At 34.8% G+C, this 20,030-nt stretch overlaps 1 protein-coding gene across 2 annotated transcripts in view; it reads left to right on the top strand.

Moving 5' to 3' along the window:
* Positions 1-9,125: 9,125 nt before the first annotated feature.
* Positions 9,126-20,030, top strand: part of LOC143252256 (spectrin beta chain-like) — a 112,284-nt gene continuing 101,379 nt past the window's right edge. For both annotated transcript variants that reach the window (XM_076504121.1, XM_076504116.1), the window contains exon 1: positions 9,126-9,199. The gene's annotated coding sequence lies outside the window, so the exon portion shown is untranslated. The remainder of the gene's footprint in view (positions 9,200-20,030) is intronic.

Genomic DNA, 20,030 nt, shown 5'->3' with positions numbered 1-20,030 from the left:
ATCCGAGAAATGGCAATACTCATCTGGTCCTCCTGATACGTGGAATTTTCCCGGGATAGTAAACGCTCGAAACACCAAGTCAAAGCGCATGCGCTATGTTGTACATGGTGAAGCAACTACCAAACGAACGATACTGAACGGAGCCAGTAGAAGTAGGTGGCGAAGTACGACGTCTGAGAGAGAACCTTGATGATACTTTGGTCTAGCTCATTCATGTCGGAAGGGTGCAGTAGGACAAAATGAGTTTGATAAGGCACTGTAGAATATCATAAACCATATGTTTTCCAAAATGTTCATACGATGAAAATTTAATACATGACACTAACATTTACCTTGAAAACTAAAATGATAATTTAAAACTGTTATGAAATATTTTCGTAAAGTCGAATTGTAAATGTTTCCACACGTCTTCATAAAGTACAGTGTTACAATAACGAACTTCAAGGCCCATTCAAATGAAATTATCTTCATATTTCTATATTCAATCCTATAAAACTTGATGCGTAAAGTACATACAAGAAATATAAATTTTAAACCTTCTTATTGTGACGCGAAAAGCTAATTTTGCAAACATTAACTATTTTAAATTAGCAATTTAAAATTTTCTATACTTATAATAATGTTTATTTCTGCTATTTGCTATTAAGACGCTGTGTGGGCGTATTACAACATAACATAACTATACTTTGTCCTGTACGAAAACTGCAAGAGTTGTTTACAGCTAAAGTTGCGAGAAGCGCCCTCTACCACCATCTGTTCAGACTAACGTTTCGTTTACTTATGAAACTTTCAACTCGCGACAATTTGTTTGTTATATTTACTTTTAAGTTTAACGTTTATACAATGAGAGTATCATGTGTTGTTGTTTTTGTTTTTTTTACTTTTTATCGTGAGACTGTTGTCAATACGTATAGATGACGCCACCGTAGCTATACAGTTCTGCGATAACATAATTTAAACATCAAAATGACAATAATTAGAATACTGTTTCTGATTACTTGATAGGCTAATGGCTCATATCAATCAATGCTTTAATCAATTAATATTTGATTTAAAATTTAGGAAAAATAAGTAGTCCTATTAGGCTTCCATTTTAAGATTACAGATATTTTGGGCCTGACATAGCCAGGTGGGTTAAGGCGTTCGACTCGTAATCCGAGGGTCGCGGGTTCGAATCCCGATCACACCAAATATGCTCGTTCTTTCAGACATATGGGCATTAAAATGTGTCGGTCAATCTCACTATTCGTTAGTAAAAGAGTAGCCCAAGAGTGAGCGGTGGGTAATGATGACTAGATGCCTTCCCTCCAGTCTTACACTGCAAAATTAGGAACGGCTAGCGCAGATAGCCCTCGTGTAGCTTTGCGTGAAATTCAAAAGCAAACAAACAAACTTGTTTGTTTATAGTTTAGCGCAAAGCCACAGAAAGGACTATTTGTGCTGTGCCCACCACGAGTAACAAAACCCACTGGTGAATTTTTTTTCTTATTGCGCTTTTTTGTATATAAATTGTGTATCACATTTTATTAGAAAAAGTGCTGTAACAAACTGAAACGCCACGCGAGGGCACACTATGGTAATAACTAATACTAACGATTGTAAGTCTCTGACAGAATATAATTTTTACAACATATTTCAAAAAGAAAAAAGAAAAAGTGGAAACTGAATTTCAGCACCGTTTAAAAGCTACTTATAATGTGATGTCGCCGTTTCCATGAGAATTGTGTACCAACAGTCACCGAACAACACCAATAAAAAATATTCAGTCATACAGATGACCATCAATCGTAAAAATATGACTATGACATGTATATTTGTATATATAATTTGTTAGGCCTTTGCATATCTTTTTGAGAGGTATGTCGTAATACTTAATTTTTACTTTCGCTCTTAAATTCATAACACGTATAATAAAATGATGCTTAATTATAAAGAAGTTAATATATATATAAAGGTCTCAGAACAATAATTTCAAACAAAAATTACATTGTTACAAAAATCAGGTGAATTGAAGAAATTTATATTTTTCATTACTTTTGTTTTTATTACGATACTTGAAAAAAGTTGTTGTCTTTCGGCATAAAATTACGCAATAGGTTGTCTGTACACTATCTGTTGCGCGTTCTGAGCCCTGAATTTCAGCATTGTAAGTGCGTTAAATCACCGCTGACCCATCAGGGAACCGACTGAAGTATTGAAAGTTTTCAGCTATTGAAAATGCAAAAATAAAGATATGTTGAAATGTCTAACAAATTAAAGTTGGCTATTTGAGAAATCAGTCTATTCACGCAGTTTCTTTTAGTTGCCATTAAGTAGTGTTTAATATTATATACAAATTTAAAGTGGTTACGTTAATAAAAGCATAAAAATCAAAGCTTGTATTACCAGTTTAAACTAACTCTATTTTACGGACTTTCTACCTGATTTAAGTATATATATGTGTGTGTAGTTTATTTTGAATTTTGCGCAGAGCTACACGAAAGATAGTTAGCCGTTCCAAATTTAGTCATGATAGACTAAATGAAAGAGAACCAGCCAACACCATAATAGTGTTGGTATGTAATAGACCTTTAAATATAATTCATAGGAGGTATTAATAGAGGGCATACACATGTATTGCTTAATACTTAAGGTGCTATTATCGCAATTTGAGGGTCAAAGGTTCGAATCTTCGTCATCTTTTAGCCGTGGAGGAGCCAGAATATGACGAAGATTCGAGCCTCTGACCCTCAGATTGCAATAATAGCACCTTAACTACTAGGTCACACATGTGTGTGCCCTCTATTAATGCCTCCTGTGAATTATATTTAAAGGTGTATTATAAATATCTGATGTGAAAAGAGAGTAGCCATTATGCTAAGAATGTTAAAAACATTTCTAACATGTCGTCTTTAGAATATCCACCTCCCGAATTAGCTGGTCAATCAGTAAGTCTGAAGTATTACACGCTAAAAATCAGTTCTCAATACTCGTGTTGGATACAGCTCAGACAGCCCACATATCAGTAAATAAATTGAAAGGTGGATTATAAAACTTGTAAATAATTTACTAGATGTAAGACCATACTCACAGATGGTGAAGTCAGTCCGAAAACATTAAGTTCCCGTTTTCGATACTACTTTTATGCAGATTGTGAAAATCTGTGTTCTTTTCTTTCTTTCTAATCATTTATATGCTAAAAAATCAAACAAATTAAAATAGTACTCATCTTTATGTATTAGGACCAGGCATTTCACAGTTATCTTTTTGAAAACAATATTTGCACTATGAAATTGACAACAAAGATGCACAGTGGTTTTGTTAGGTTTTAGTTTCTTTACCTAATTTTATTTTATAAGTAGTTTCCTCAAACAATGTTTTAATTTCTCATTTATTTGGTATCTACCTGTACACTGGTGTTACGATTCGCATGGGTGCAAATTGGATCTTGTAAAGTGCGAAACCTAGCGTCAAAAAAGAAACGAAATGAAAGGCCTACTTTTCAAAGACCCTACGTCTGTTTCATACTATTGATTTTGTCCATTTCAAGGGACCTTTTCCATGACTCTGTTACATATGTACCTAAAGACAGATTCACTGAAATATATTTCGTGAAAATGTTTATAACATAATTTTCACAAGTTCTTTTCACATATATACGATCTCGATAAACCTGTCAGATTTTCGGTATACATCTTGTTGTGACATCATTTGTTGTCTACGCATGCGCTCTGCTTTCTCTTTGTTAGCTTCGGCGTTAACAAAGGATCGATATGGGCTCTATGCAAGCTCAGTAACAGTGCTGAAAATGTGTTTTGGTTACCAACCCGTGCTGTATAATATATAGTGTCATAATATAACGGAAAGTTTGAAACGGGTTATTTTAAAGGGAAAAAAATGCATTATTACTTTGGTTAGATTTTGTGGTTTGTTTGTTTTTCTCACTTAGAAATCTACGTTGACTTTAAAATCGTTGATAATTTAGGTCTCTGTAATTGTTTGAGAAAGTATGGACTCCATATTCTTACTGTGTTTTTCGTTATAGTTATAATTCAAAACTAATTACGCCTAAAATAGTTGATTAAGCAATTTATAAAATCAAAATACAAACTGCGCTTCTAAAATAAACTGTCTTTGACTTAAATCTGTTGAACTAAGTAAGACACTGTGGGTCTAAAAGTGGTAACCATCATTTGATAAGAAAAAACGAAGTAAAATTGGTTTCAAAACTCTTATTACAATTAAGTTACTGTAAGAGAGACGTTTATAGAAACCTGAAACCATAGTCGAAACATTGTTTTACAGTAAATTTATTTATGGTACGTGTTGAAAGCACTTTCTGTTTATTTTTTACTCGCTGAAGTATACGTTCTCTGGAAGGAAATTATGTAAATTCAGGATTAATGAAAGGTTATATTAGGACTTTCTTCCCTTATATGTAACTTTAAAAAAATGCAAAAAAGCACATAAAAATTGCAAAACATAAAATTTTAATCCTCATATAAGTTTGTATATAGCTCCGCATGGACCCAAAAAACCTTCATGCCAAATTTGTTGAAGGTACATCAACAGGGGTCGTAGCAATGGTTAAAAACGCAAAATGTAAAACTAAACATTTGTGTATATTCCTTCGTGGGCCTAATGAACTTCCATACCAATTTTGGTAAAGATCCATCCAAACCACATGAAATGGTTACATGGATGTATAGCAAATATCATACAATATTATAGTTACATAAGTTCGTTATTTTTTGATGACGAGAAACCCACTTGAAATTTTTTTCTTAACCTGAACATGACCTGGGAAGATCGAAACGTTGTTCTCTCCTTATCAATAAAAGTGTTATTACCTATACCAGCCGTTCTGAGATAGAAGTTCTTGAGCCCGGCGTGGCTAGGTGGGGTGTTATAAAGTTACGGTCAATCCCACTATTTGTTGGTAAAAGAGTAGCCCACGAGTTGGCGGTGGGTGGTGATGACTAGCTGCCTTCCCTCTAGTCTTACACTGCAAAATTATGGACGGCTAGCGCAGATAGCCCTCGTGTAGCTTTGCGCGAAATTTAAACAATACAAGTTGTTGTTTTTGCCCTCTATACGAAAACTTGATTTTTATTTAAGATTTCTATATTTCTCACAAGGCTTTCCTTAATTTCCTTAAGAAAAATTTAACATACGTGTAACTGTATGTGATGTTTCTAAAACTATTATTATTTTAGTTTTCTTAAGGTATTGTTGATGCGCATGTTAAAGCAATCAGGAATAACGATTTTTTTTTTTTTTAAACCCCTCGCTAGTACAGCAGTAATTCTACGTATTTATAACGCTAAAATCAGGAGGTTTGATTTCCCGTGGTGAGCTCATCAGATGGCCCAATACGGCTTCGCTATAAAAAAAAAAAACATTTTATTTTAATAAAATATTGTTATCGAGAAGTGGCGCCATCTTGTGAAAATACACTTTTAAACATACAAAGGATGTTTCGTATACGGAAAGCTTTATATTTGGTTATCCGACCAGTTATGGATGTGGTTTATAAAAATACAAAAAATTCAAAGAGTAGAAAACGAATTAATGAATTGAACTCTTATTGTGATAAAATATTTTATTCTTAATAAAGGTGTTTTTAAAACTGAAATCAACCATTTTTTTCTAGACCGCTACTATGTTTCCATATGGATAGTGAATAAAAATAAAAAATATGTTTTAAAAAGTCCATATCCTAATTTATTGCGTAATTACATTTATACTAAAATAAGTACCACGGTTGAGCCATAATTAAACAACGTTTTCCAAATGTTCAGCAGTTTTATTCGAACTTGCCGTACGACAGGTATCTTCTTTGTATGTTGTTTCCTTATCAAAATAACACTTCTTTCAAGGGCTGAGATTATCTATGATTAATATGTGAAATCCGAATGTTTTGTGATTATTCTTCGCTCATTTGGTACCATTTTGTGCTGAATTAGAAAATTTAAGTTAACAATAATTGTCACATTTTGATATACATGTTTTCCATGGTTTGTGAGTTACTTTTCCAAGAACTTGACGAGTAATACAGACGTTATGCGATTTGGAAGTGTTCCAACAAACCCAGAATAGTAAACGCGACCCTTAGTACAAAACAGTAATACCGATGACGGCAACTATTCCCAGTAATTTCATTGGCTGTTGATGGCGTAGGGACTCAACCATCTTGAATTATCATGTTAGAAAGTAGTGGAGGTAAAAAAGAAAAAATAGAAAATTACGTCATCTAAACGTCGATATAGTTATATAGTTAGGATGTTTGTGATCAATATGATTAACTAACCGAATTACAAAATAATATTTTTGTAGGTCAGAATAAGAGTTGTGAGTTTAAAATAATGCAATTTTTACTTTTCCAAAATGTGAACTGTGCTGAAAAAATAAATGTTGAATCCTCACATTGACCCTTCATTTGATATGGCCCGGCATGACCAGGTGGTTAAGGCGCTGGACTCGTAATCCGAGGGTCGCGGGTTCGAATCCCCATCACACCAAACATACTCGCCCTCTCAGCCGTGGGTGCATTATAATAATGTGACAGTCAATCCTACAGTTCGTTGGTAAAAGAGTAGTCCAAGAGTTGTTGTTGGGGAGTGATGACTAGCTGTCTTCTCTCTGTCTTACAATGATAAGTTAGGGACAGTTACTGCAGATAGCCCTCGTGTAGCTTTGCGCAAAATTCAAACCAAAACAATCATTTGATATATTTGATATTAATATCGACGTTATTGAAAAGTTCATGACATTAAACAAATAACTAGTTCGGGGAATTTCTGTAAATTTATTATCAATGCTAAGGTATTAGACTTGTGCAAATTACATGTCGAAATATGTTTAAGCTGACGAGCATTTAATGTTAAGATACAAATTACGACACATAAAAACCAAACTTTAGTATAAGAATATTACAAAATTCCCATATTATGGTGTACATTAAAAAGAGGTAGATTGTCTTTGTTAGTCATTCATCTTAAATTAGTATGTGTACTTTTGCGCCCCCTAGCACAAAACAGTTTGTCTGATCATTTCATTCATGTGTTACTCATTTTCAGCGGATAGATATACATTTAAAGTGAGTTATTCCAAAGTCTGGCAAACAAAAATATTCGATTATTTTACTGGAAGAATGGGGCTTCGTAAGTTAATAAACTCAATAATTCAAATTTAGTTACGTTACATTTAGTTTTTTGCTTAAAATATATTTGTATGGTTTGCTTAACTGTATTCTAATGTGATGATTGCAAACAACAGTGAAAAGAGAAATAAATGAGATACACATCTCAAATTAATTTAATATACAAAGTGTTGACTTAACAAAGGAATGTTTCGAATACTTGTTGAATGTGTATTTTCTCAACACATAAGCTCATGCTTCACATCATAGTCAGACATTCTTCATTATTCCTATTTACATATTTTTACTGGGACTGTAATGATATATCTAGCAATATTTGTATACAGTTGAAAAAGTGAGGGGGATAAAATAAAAATGTATGTGTGTGTGTTGTTCGTTTTCTTCCTCTGACATCTGAAGGGCATGCTTTTTTTTAACAACATAAACTTTGTCTTTCCAAATGAACTAGACAGTGATTGGTTTAGATGAACTGGACAGTGATTGGTTTAGATAAAGTGAACAGTGATTGGCTTAGATAAACTAGACAGTGATTGGTTTAGATGAACTGGACAGTAATTGGTTTAGATAAACCAGACAGTAATTGCTTTAGATGAACTGGACAGTGATTGGTTTAGATGAGCTGGACAGTGATTGGTTTAGATGAGCTGGACAGTGATTGGTTTAGACGAGCTGGACAGTGATTGGTTTAGAGGACTTGTATTGCTGTTTGTTTGAATAAAGCATTTCGTTGAAGTTACTTCTCTGAAAGTTGAAATACATTGGTAACTTTGTAACAGTCAACGTTACGAGTGCTCAAGCAATAATTCATTTGAAGACTAGACCCGGCATGGCCAGGTGGGTTAAGGCGCTTGACTCGTAATCCGATGGTCGCGGGTTCGAAGCCTCGTCACACCAAACATGATCGCTATTTCAGCCGTGGGGGCGTTATAAGTTACGGTCAATCCCGCTATTTGTTGGTAAGAGACTAGCCCAAGAGTTGGTGGTGATGACTAGTTGCCTTCTCTCTAGTCTTACGTTGCAAAATTAGGGACGGCTAGTGCAGATAGCCCTCGCATAGGTTTGCGCGAAATTCAGAAAACGAACAAATATTTGAAAGCTAATGAATGGCTTAAAAGTCACGAAGAAACAACTCGTGCAGATACATAAGACAAAAAACGTTCAGTTATTTACCTATACCTGAGTAACTATCCAAACTGTTCTGGAAATCTCAACAGTAAAATTCTAAAGTCTTTTCTACGAACAAACTTTTCAATTATTACGCATTTTCCTCTGGTACTAAAACTTATTTCAATGTTTGTTATATCTACAGACTCGTTATTCGTTGATGAACAATTTCAATACCTTGTGACTTACTAAAATTGATGTTTCTATTTTTCTTAAATTTTTTCTAACTTATTAAATATCAGTTTTATTTAAGACCTTTTCATTCTGGTTAAACTCTGCGGCACAAATATGTAAAGGTAAAATTTGAAGCTATAACCATATCCAATATTTCATGATGTCAGAAGAACACATAGGTTCAAGAAATATTGATATAAAGTCCCTGTAACTTGAGTACTTTCGAAAGGTGGGCCTTTCTTCTTTAGGTACAAACTGAAAATATTTCATCTTTTGCAAGGGGGATATATATATACATATATTTATATAGAGAGATATTTCACATGGCAAGGAAATATTGTTTGACAGTTTCAAATGAATAGAAAGGTGTTAAACCAATGATAAATTATACGTAATCTACTGATTATATTTTTGTTTAGCTCTTGCACGTGTAAACTCTCACGTTACTTGTCTTCTAATTTATCCCATAATTTGCTATTGATTTTGTTTGCTTAACGAATCACTTCTTGAACTTTGACCTCAGTCCCATGCTATAACAACTTATTTTCCAAGATTAAGAAAGCCTCCATTCTTACTATCCAGTCCTGTCACGTACGTTTCATCGGAATATTTGAACGTCTTCTAAATATATCTCAATACACAGAGACAAGGCGTTGGAAGAGAAGCAAAAACAGAGAAAAAGACAGAATTCTCCTCACGTGAGTGTAGGCGAAGTTAGAGGTGAATTTCCTAATATTATACTCAGTTGCTAAGCAAAATCTTATAGCAAATCATTTAAAAAGCTTTATAAGTGCATGATATTTTTTGTATACTGGTTTCGGTATGATTTACAAGATTGTATCTGTGCCTGTACATTTGTTGTCTTGACACCTCTACCACTATCTAAATTTAACCAGCCAAATACAATGCCATTTGGTGACCTACGATATCAGTGTATTACTATATATGAGTGTGTAGTGACGTATGATATCAATGTATTAATATGTGTGTGTGTGTGTAATAAGTTAAGATTAATTATTGATTATAAAAATGCACCGCTGTCAGTTATTACATTAACTTAATAAATTGCAAAAAAAAATATTCAATTTGATAAATATAATCTAAAACAAGAAAAGTTCCATCGGTTTAAAAGTTATACGTGTAACTCTATTCTATCGTTCATATCTTATATAAACATATACGTTAAGTATTTTACAAGTATATTTAATAATTGTAAGCGACATCTACTAGTATGATTATGAATACTACAATTATACAAAAGGAACAGCCTTTGATAAAACTGGGTTATGACATCATTAAAAACTTAAAATCTATTTATCGGTAGCACAAATGTATTTGAAATTTAGAAGTTTGCTTCTAAGTATAAAGCTACATGATGAACTAACTGTGCTGTGCCCGTCACGAGTATCTAAATCTGATGTACAAAACCTACAAACTTAGCCACTAGGAGGGAGCACAATTTAAAAGGTTGTGTGTGTGTGAGTGTGTGTTTTATACCAAAACCAAATTCGGCTATTTGCTGTGTCCATCGAGGAGAATCGAACCCCTGATTTTAGCGTTGTATATCTGAAGATTTACTGTTATCTCTAATTTTAAAAAAGTGCATTTCTTCAATATCAAGATACATAAACATAGAAAATTAATCGAGGTAATGACCTTCTATGTAGACCAAAAATAAAAAACACATCGAGTATATATCACATTATTTGTGTCGCCTGCTGGGACAGCGGTAAGTCTACGGATTTACAACCCTAAAATAATGGGCTCATTTTCCCTTGGTAGACACAGCAGATAACCCGATGTGGCTTTGCTGTAAAAAAACACACACACGTATTATGTTTATTTGTTTTTGGAATTTCGCGAAAAGCTACACGATGGCTATCTATACTAGCCGCCCCTAATTTAGCAGTGCAAGATTAGAAGGAAGGCAGCTAGTCTTCACCACCCAGCGCCAACTCTTGAGCTACTCTTTTACCAACGAATAGTGAGATTGACTGAAGAATTACAACACCCCCACGGCTGAAAAGACGAGAATGTTTGGTGTGACGGAGATTTTAACCAGAAACCTTCAGATTACGAGTCGAGCACCTTAACCACCTGGCCTTGCCGGGCCCACATATTATATGTTACAATTAGCACCTTACATGTCTTTACCACCTCTTGAAGCAGTTCATCACTTTAACTTACTTACTTCACGTACTCCAATTATCTAAAGTGAATTAAGATCCTTACAAGTAAAAACACTTCAAGCTTCAAAGGAAACAAATTATTCATCCAACGTCTTGACTCAGTTTTCTTTGAACTGAAATGTTCCGTTTTGCGCCAATACAAGATAGCATTACAGTCATTGATAGGTGTTGGTATTAAACATAAATTTTTGTTGTTGTTAATACAATTATAGTGTATTTTCTTATAGAAAAGCCACATCGGGCTATCTGCTGAGCCCATCGAGGGGAATCGAACCCCTGATTTTAGTGTTGTAAATCCGAAGACATACCGCTGTACTAGCGTGGGGCTGCAATTATAGCAAAACAATGACTATTTTCAATCTGTCCACAGCGGTAATTGAATTCCGGATTTTAGGAGTATAACTTACTGATGTCCTAGGGAGGGGGAGAGACAAACGACGTCGACAGATAATTTATATATTTTTTGAAGTTTATGTTTTATTTTATGACATAAGGGGTTATCTTGGGTTTGTTCACCGCAGGTTTTGAAGCCTGATTCTTAACGTTTTAAGTCTTCAAATCATCGCTGATCTACCAGTTCGGATGATAAACTTACAAAATTATGTTCAAAGTAAGAGCAAATGCCACTGCTTTATAACTGAATAAAGGTAAAACTGATATGACTCATATGTAACTTTTTTTTTATAAATTACGAGATTTTTAATTCCGTATATCATCCTTACAACTTCAAACCTTAATTAAAGATGTCACAAGTCACTGAATACATCCACAATACTTTGGACCAAAGGAAGAAGGGTTAAAACATGATGCATCATTGGATGCTTATTTATGAATTCACAAATAAATAATACTTGCGTTTCTGTACGAACAAGACGTCTTTTATTTTTAGGCCTAAAAACTGTTTGATTGAATATATTGCTTATGGCACCAACCATTGTATCTTTTATCTGGCTGTCCAAATGTCCAAGTTTACTGGAGAAAAGTTTCTGTTATATTTAAGATCGGACCTCTCAGTCATTCAACAGTTTTATTTCATAATCCATTGCATAATCCTAAAAAAAAAAAATTCTTTCTTCTTGATTGTGAATGAATCGAAGATTTTAGCATCCAAATGTAGAGCAGTGCATGACAACTTAAGAGAAAATGTGTCAGTAGTAATAAGGAAAGTACGATCAAACATAAGAATAACATTTAGTTATGATCATGGAAGCAGAATCGACAAAAGATGGACACCGGATGAGATGTAGTGATAGAACTTAAGTTCTGGTAGGTTCACTGTGTCCAACTGACACCATGTTCTATTTCAAGTGGCTAGAGACAAGTGAAAGCTGTAAGACTAACAAAGGTTGGAGCTGTTAACTTGGCAGGATCTGATGGTTGTACACTTGTTTTTCTTATGGATAAGTCTATGAGAGGTAAGAACACGATGGTAAATATAATTATATATATATGTTAGTTCTTCTTTACTTCCGGTACTATCAATTAACGTTAAACTTAAATTAAAATTTGATGATGAGGGTCAAGGTAGGTGAATTTTTACCTACTCTCCACTCTTTTGTACAGCATTTAGTTGAATTTAAATAAGTGTATGGTATGTCTAATTGTGTTCCAACATTACAGGTTTAATTTAAGTCCTCGATTAAAAGGCGAGAGGGGGGAGGCGAATTTTTACATATTTTTTATACCCTTATTCAGTGTTTAATTATATCTCAGTGTACATTACAAAAAATTGTGGAGCATTTATATTAATATACTATTTATTATAGTTGAAAAGCTATACACGTAGAATTAAGTACCTGTTTTTGCCACATAAGCATGACAAGTGTAAAGATGTAAAACATTTCATTCGATTTGAAGACTTAAGCCTAAGTCACCAGAAACAGTAGCTGTATTACGAGGTACATTACCCCTCTAATTTGTTCAAAGAAATTCCTAATCACTAATAATTATTGAATCACTTAATTTCAGGAGTGAAATTCTACTTTTACTCACCGTTACTGATAAGTAACTTATTTGTTAATGCGGTAAAAGTACCGGGTCTTATTTGAGCTGGTTTTTTGGATTCGTATGGGTTCTACTGCTCCATCAAAAAGCATTCATTTATAGACACTCAATTTGTTGTTATTAATGTTACACGTGAGATTTTTTTTTTTTTTCACAAACAGGTCCATTCCACTCAGGTTCTACTCTTTTTTGTTAGAATTTCACCGTTGCTTAATTTAATTAACATTCGCCGATATCTTCAGAACATGAGATGTATTATCCTATCGACTAAGATGAAATGCCTTATTAACATGCATATTATAATTTGGTTCGTTTTGAATTTTATACAAAGTTACAAGAGATCTATTTACGCTAATTGTTCTTGTTAGGAGTTATAGATTAATGGATAGGCATCTGGCAAATATTAACCACCTCCAACCCTGGGGTTACTCTTTTACCACAAGAAATAAAAGGATTTAGAATAAAATTCCAACTGGTAATGACTTTCACAACCATTGCCTGGCATGTCCAGGTGGCTAGGGCGCTCGACTCGTAATCTAAGGGTCACGGATTCGAATCCCCGTCACACCACACATGCTCGCCCTTTCAGCCGTGAGGCGTTAGTATGTGCGGTCAATCCCAATATTCGTTGGTAGAAGAGCAGCTCAAGAGTTGGCGGTGGGTGGTAATGACTAGCTGCCCTTCTTCTAGTCTTACTCTGCTAAATTAGCTGTGTGCCCTCTAGTCAGAACTAAATATGAATAGCTAGTGCGAGTAGCCGTCATTTAGCTTTATATAAAATTCAACTAGAAAATAAAAGCTGCCTGTGCCAAACATTTTATAACTACACTCATTAAGTTTCACAAAATGGAAGTTTATGACACACAAATATCTTCTTTTTTCAACTGTAGTTGTTGTTTATGATTAAATACAAAGCTACATAAAGGGGTATCTGTGCTCTGCCCACCACAGCTATCGAAACACGGTTGCTAGCAATATAAGTCCGCAAATATATCATTATGCCATTAGGGGCCTTTTTGGAGTGTAACTGAGAATTTAGCAGAAATGGTTATTATGCATATTTATCAGGTTAGAAAATAAATAGTGTTCCAAAATTCTTCCAATTTAATTGTGAGGTTCCATCATATCTAAAACTACTTATTCATATGTTGGTTTCAAATGTCATTCTGTGTTAGTTCCACCTCTTTGCTTTGAACTCGCATGTGTTTGACATAATTGAAATAAAACTTTTACAATTGTAGAATAATAGTATAGACTTACAAACATTCCAATGAAGCATGTAATATATCTCGATTTCTTTCATTATCTTTAGGCCCGGCATGGCCAGGTGGTTAAAGTACTCGACTCGTAATCCGAGGGTCGCGGGTTCGAATCTTCTTCACACCAAACATGCTCGCACTTTCAGCAGTGGGGGCGTTATAATATGACGGCCAATCACACTATTCGTTGGTAAAAGAGTAACCCAAGAGTTAGAGGTAGATGGTGATTTCTAGCTGCCTTCCCTCTCGTCTTACATTACTAACTTAGGGATGGCTAGCGCAGATAGCCCACGAGTAGCTTTGCGCTAAATTCAAAACAAACCCAAACAATTCATTACCTTTAGATAGAGAAGAGAAATTGGCAGATTAGTTTATTTTCGTCTGTAAAATGAGGAAGAACGAGGATAAAAGTTTGAGAGGGTTTGGAATTAAGCACAATGGGTTATCTGTGTTCTGCCCAATACAGGTATGGAAACTAGGGTTCTAGCGGTGTGAGTCCGTAGATATACCGCTGTGCTACAGGTGGGTTGAAAAGGAATAGCTGTCTCAGCCCCAAATATACCGTTGTGCTACAGGTGGGTTAAAAAGGAATAGCTGTCCCAGCCCCAAATATACCGTTGTGCTACAGGTGGGTTGAAAAGGAATAGCTGTCCCAGCCCCAAATATACCGTTGTGCTACAGGTGGGTTAAAAAAGAATAGCTGTCCCAGTCCCAAATATACCGTTGTGCTACAGGTGGGTTGAAAAGGAATAGCTGTCCCAAGTCCCAAATTTTATACAGTTAAAGTGCAGAAATACTACCCTTTAAGTCTTAGACCAGTTTTAAAAGAATTATAAATTGGACAATATGTAACTAAAATTTGAAGTGCAAAACTGATCGAAAGCAGTGATTTTATAACATCTAAAGTATATGAACAGTGAAAGTTTTTTTTTTAGATTCATTGTAATTCGACAACTTGTTGCAGTCCACCTTTATATAAACAAACAACCACTCCTTATTCCCATCTCCTGGTACCAGTACTGGAGATTAGAAATGGATACATACTATGGAAGGGTTTGACGGGGATATGGTTTGACGACTCCCCTTGTGCTTGAAGCTGAATTTACTAAAGGCTTGTTTGGAGATTATTGTAATAGACACTTAGCAGCTTTTGCGGTAATGTTTCTTCTAATTGCCCATATTTTGTTAAGAGCTTTAAAGACCACAAAGACAGAAACTGTTGACCAGTTAAGTTACCTGTGAGAGTAAATTTTGAACATTTCTTTGCTTTAACTTTGAAACAACATCACTAAAAACAAAACAAAAGTTAAGTCGTTTAATAGTTCTTTCCCTTCCTCTCAGCCCCTCTCAATACAGCGGTAAGTCTACGGATTTACAACGCTAAAATCAGAGGTTCGATTCCTCTCAGTGAGTTCATCAGATAGCCCGATGTGGCTTTCCTAAAAGAAAACACACACACACCCTTGCTCTCTTGCAATTGATATTATATTCTAAAAGTCTTAAAATTAATCAGTTCGATTCTAAATTTTAAAAGAAGTTTCATGAGTGGCGGGTTCTCTCCTGTGCTAATGTTGCGAGGTTAGAAATAAATTAATTATAGCCATGTATGGTATTTTATTGTTTTCCATAATTCTACATTTCGTTCATATAAATTGAAAACGCAAAACTGCGCAGTGGTATGAACCTCGGAATCTTTCCAACATCAAAATGTAAATACACGTCTCCAAAAGAGGAACAACTGAAGAAACCACGTGGAATTCTCGCGGTTTTCTGTGTAGATTTCCGGAAGTTTATGGACTATTTTTGCCCTTCCAACCGTGGGAATTAAAACCTGATTTTTAGCACGCTAAACTTATGGACGTACCAAGAAGCTATGGAGGTGTGGTATTATTACCAGTAGGCACGATCAAAAATATAGCATCTGGTGCTTAATTCTGAATTTTATATAGTAATTAAGAAAAATCAAAATATACTTGAAGTTTAAAAAATATGATCAGGATATTTTCAATGATATAAAAGTTGTCTTTGTTAAGCCATTAAACTCGGCTATAGGAGCTAGAAATGTTTGTTTGTTTTTAATTTCGCGCAAAGCTACTGCGTTAGCCGTCCCTAATTGAGCAGTGTAAGACTAGAGGGAAAGCAGTTAGTCATTACCACCCACCGCCAACTCTTGGGCTACTCTTTTATCAACGAATAGTGGGATTAACCGTCAAATTATAACGCTCCCAGGGCTGAAAGGGCGAGTATGTTTGGTGTGAGCGGGATTCGAACCCGCGACCCTCGGATTACGAGTCGAACGCCTAAACACGCTTGGCCAAAGAGCTAGAAATATTGTATATAATAAAATAAACAAAGTACAATTATCTTCAGAAAACTTAATCGAAGAAATTACCTGTTGCAAAAAAAAGTTTTTTCCTTATGTTTAGATTCTAAGTGCCAGAAAATTATAATATGACACAGAGTACTTGAATTAAACTGCTAAGCCTTGAATTTATTTGAAAGTGTAAAGCAGTTTATTCACCCAATACACAGTGGATTGAAGTAATACCGTTGAAAGTATAACTCAATTAACGTATAAATATATCAGTATACACATAAGCACACATATGGTGTTATACGTTTTATCTTGTATGCTAGTGAAACTTGGTGGGTGTGGTTCGGTGATAACACCCTGGAGACATAAGGATCGTCCTAAGGTATCAAACCATTAACTGACAGTAAAAGCTATTTTGATTAAATCATTATAAATTAATGTGATTAGAATGGATGCATATGAATATATATGTGTGTGTGTATTCGAGTTACGAAATTCAGCGCATTACTGATCATATGAAACTTATACCTTATGTTACTTTATGTAAAATACAAGCGTTAAACTCAGACACTATACTGTGTTTAAATAAACCGAGCATATATATATATAAACAGAAATATGTTTGGTATGTATGAAATTTTGTTGGACAAAAACGAGATTATATTAGTTGTAGAACATCCATTTCTAAATGGCCTAAACATGAAGGAAATTTATTTGTTTTTGTTTTTTTTCTTTACATTTCGCTCTAAGCTACATGAGGGCTATCTGTGCTAGCCGTCCCTACTTTAGAATGTAAGATTAGAGTGAAGGCAGCTAGTCATCACCACCCACCTCCTACTCTTCAGCTATTTTACCAACGAATAGTGGGATTGATAGTCCCATTATACCACCCCCACGACTGAAAGGGCAAGCATGTTTTGGTTTTGTGTGATGGGGATTAGAACCCGCAACCCTCGGATTACGAGTCGAGCACTCTAACCACCTGGCCATGCGGGACCACGTGAAGGAAGATAACTACCAGTATATACAGAGGCACAAAAGATAATGGGAAGTTTCCTTTCTTCAATTAACTTCATATTGTAGATGAAGCAGTTTGATGCCAAATCGTTTATGTATACATATGTAAATCATGGTTTTGAAAATAAATCGTCAAGGCTTGTTTTTTGTTAAAGAGAGTTTGCTCGAAACATCATCAATCAAATAGAAAATAAACTCATATATGTTTTAAGATAATTTACCTCCAAAAGACGAGTTTCTTTGTATTTTTCTGATTTTAAATATATATATGTACACTGTTAATAATTACTGTAAAATATGCAGTGGTACACAACCTTACTGTAAATCATTTGTACAGGTCATTGCTATAAAGTTAACAGCAAGCAATATCTTTACTGTAATATTATTCACACCTATCTATTGTAATTTTTTACAGGAAGAATAATCTATATTGTAAAACCATAAAATGTGAATTATTAATCTAAATTAATTGCTGTAATAAAGTCTGTAGTAATTTACCACGAACATTACAATTCACTAAATTTGTACTGTACATTTATTATCCAAAACTAGAACAAAAAGATTCTACAGTTAATATGTCTGACTTTAAAGCACATTCGTTTTATGATTATTAACACGCGGGAACTAATACAAGAAGCAGACCCAAACGTCGTATCAAGGGCATAACCTAACTTTGTAACAGTCGGTCTGGCAATTCTTGTGTGAAAACCAGACACATCTACCGGTAAGAAAAAGCGATCTGGTGTTCACTTGAGGTGATGGAGGTTAGATTCGAACGCCAATCTTCCGTGTCACCCCATGTACATACATTTTATAATCTATCAAAGGGTCCACCAGTTACAAGTGCACACAACGCACACACTGACTTTTGTCGTAGTTCAAAGCGCTGATATTTGTTTGCTGGACTCGTTGTTTGTTTTTTACATTATCACCTGTTATGTTTAAAATAGATTGTCCTAACACATTTCAATGGTATTAATGATTAAACCATTTGATGTAGATTTGGATTCATAAAATACACACCAGTTTGAATTTGATATGTCACATGTTTTTACGCGACGAAACATTACATACGCTACATTTTCATAGCGTACAATATTAGATGGTGAAGGCTATTGATCATTGTTACAGAGTTCTTAAAAGTATGAATAACCACGGCTTCCTTAGATTGTGGTCTCTAAATGATTTTAAATATGCCATATTTCTTGATACCTTAAATTATCGGAAAGTCGAATTGTATTTGAGACAATTCAATTTTTTGAAATTTGACTGTTTGTTTGTAATTAAACACGGAACTACACAATGGGGTGTCTGTGCTCTGCTCACCACGGAAATATGTCTGGCATGGCTACGTGGATTAAAGCGTTCGACTCGTAATCCGAGGGTCGCGGGTTCGAATCCCCGTCGCACCAAACATGCTCGCCCTTTCAGCCGTGGGGGCGTCATAATGTTATGGTCAATCCCACTATTCGTTGGTAAAAGAGTAGTCCAAGAGTTGGTAGTGGGTGGTGATGACTAACTGCCTTCCCTCTAGTCTTACACTGCTAAATTAGAGACGGCTAGCGCAGATAGTCCTCGTGTTGCTTTGCGCGAAATTCAAAAACAAACAAACACCACGGAAATTGAAACTTGTAAATTCACAGACATACTGCAATGCCACTGTGTTAAACATTGCGTATAGACATATCACGACCACCGTTTTTGTTTTATTAATATATGTACATTTATAAATAAAATCTAATCACGTTGAGTACCTGACTTGGTGTCTAATGATTGAGTCAAAATGTAAACAGCGAAAATAAGATTACATACTCCCTTTAATTCTTGCAATAACAATATTTGTACTTCTGTTAGACGTGATAAAGCTATTTATTGAATGCTGTTCAGTGGTGTATTCTTCGTCAGGGGTAACATATGTATTCTTGTTTAAGAATTTCGAGTAAAGCTATACGAGAGCTATCTACGCTAGCCGTCCCTAATTCAGCAGTGCAAGACTAGAGGGAAGGCAGTTAGTCATCACCACCCACCGCCAACTCTTGGGCTACTCTTTTACCAACGAGTGGTTGGATTGACGGTCACACTATAACGCCCCCACGGTCAAAGGACGAGCATGTTTGGTGTGACGAGGATTCGAACTCGCGACTCTCAGATTACGAGTCAAGTGCCTTACCCACCTGGCCATGCTAGGCCTCTCTCTGGTCAGTATTTCAAAATTAGGAATCAATAGATGAATTCTAGTAGCCTCTTTAATCCATATACCGCACATGTTACTGTTCAATTTTAAATACCAAAATTTTCTTCTTGCGCTTAATTTTACTTCTTCGTTTTGTGTATTTCTTACGTAACACCAACCAGACTGGCGTAAGAAACGTAATTAAATTTATAATTTTCTATTCATCTGACAAACAACTGGAAGTAAACATATAAGCAAGAGTCTTCGTGTTTCATAATTTATAACACCTATAATTTCCCAAAATGTAATCATAATAATAGTAACAATAGAAAATCGCGTGTAGGACAGCTAAAGTTAAGTATATGAATTATGTTTTAAAGTTTCTAGCGTGAAATATGTATATATAAGCCTTAATCTTACTGAAGTTCTGTGATGGATATAATATATATATATATATATGGGCACTAACTTAAATATACTATGCTTCGCCATTATGACAAAAAAGCGTCAGTACGATAACAATTGTATATTCAACGTTTGTAGACAAGCATCATTAATATACACAAAAAATCGATAAGTTAAGTAATAGGTAATT

This window comes from Tachypleus tridentatus, chromosome 6 (assembly GCF_004210375.1).
Source record: "Tachypleus tridentatus isolate NWPU-2018 chromosome 6, ASM421037v1, whole genome shotgun sequence".
Lineage (NCBI taxonomy): Eukaryota > Metazoa > Arthropoda > Merostomata > Xiphosura > Limulidae > Tachypleus > Tachypleus tridentatus.
The sequence above is the reverse complement of the archived record's forward strand: the minus strand, read 5'-3'. Positions and strand labels throughout refer to the sequence as shown.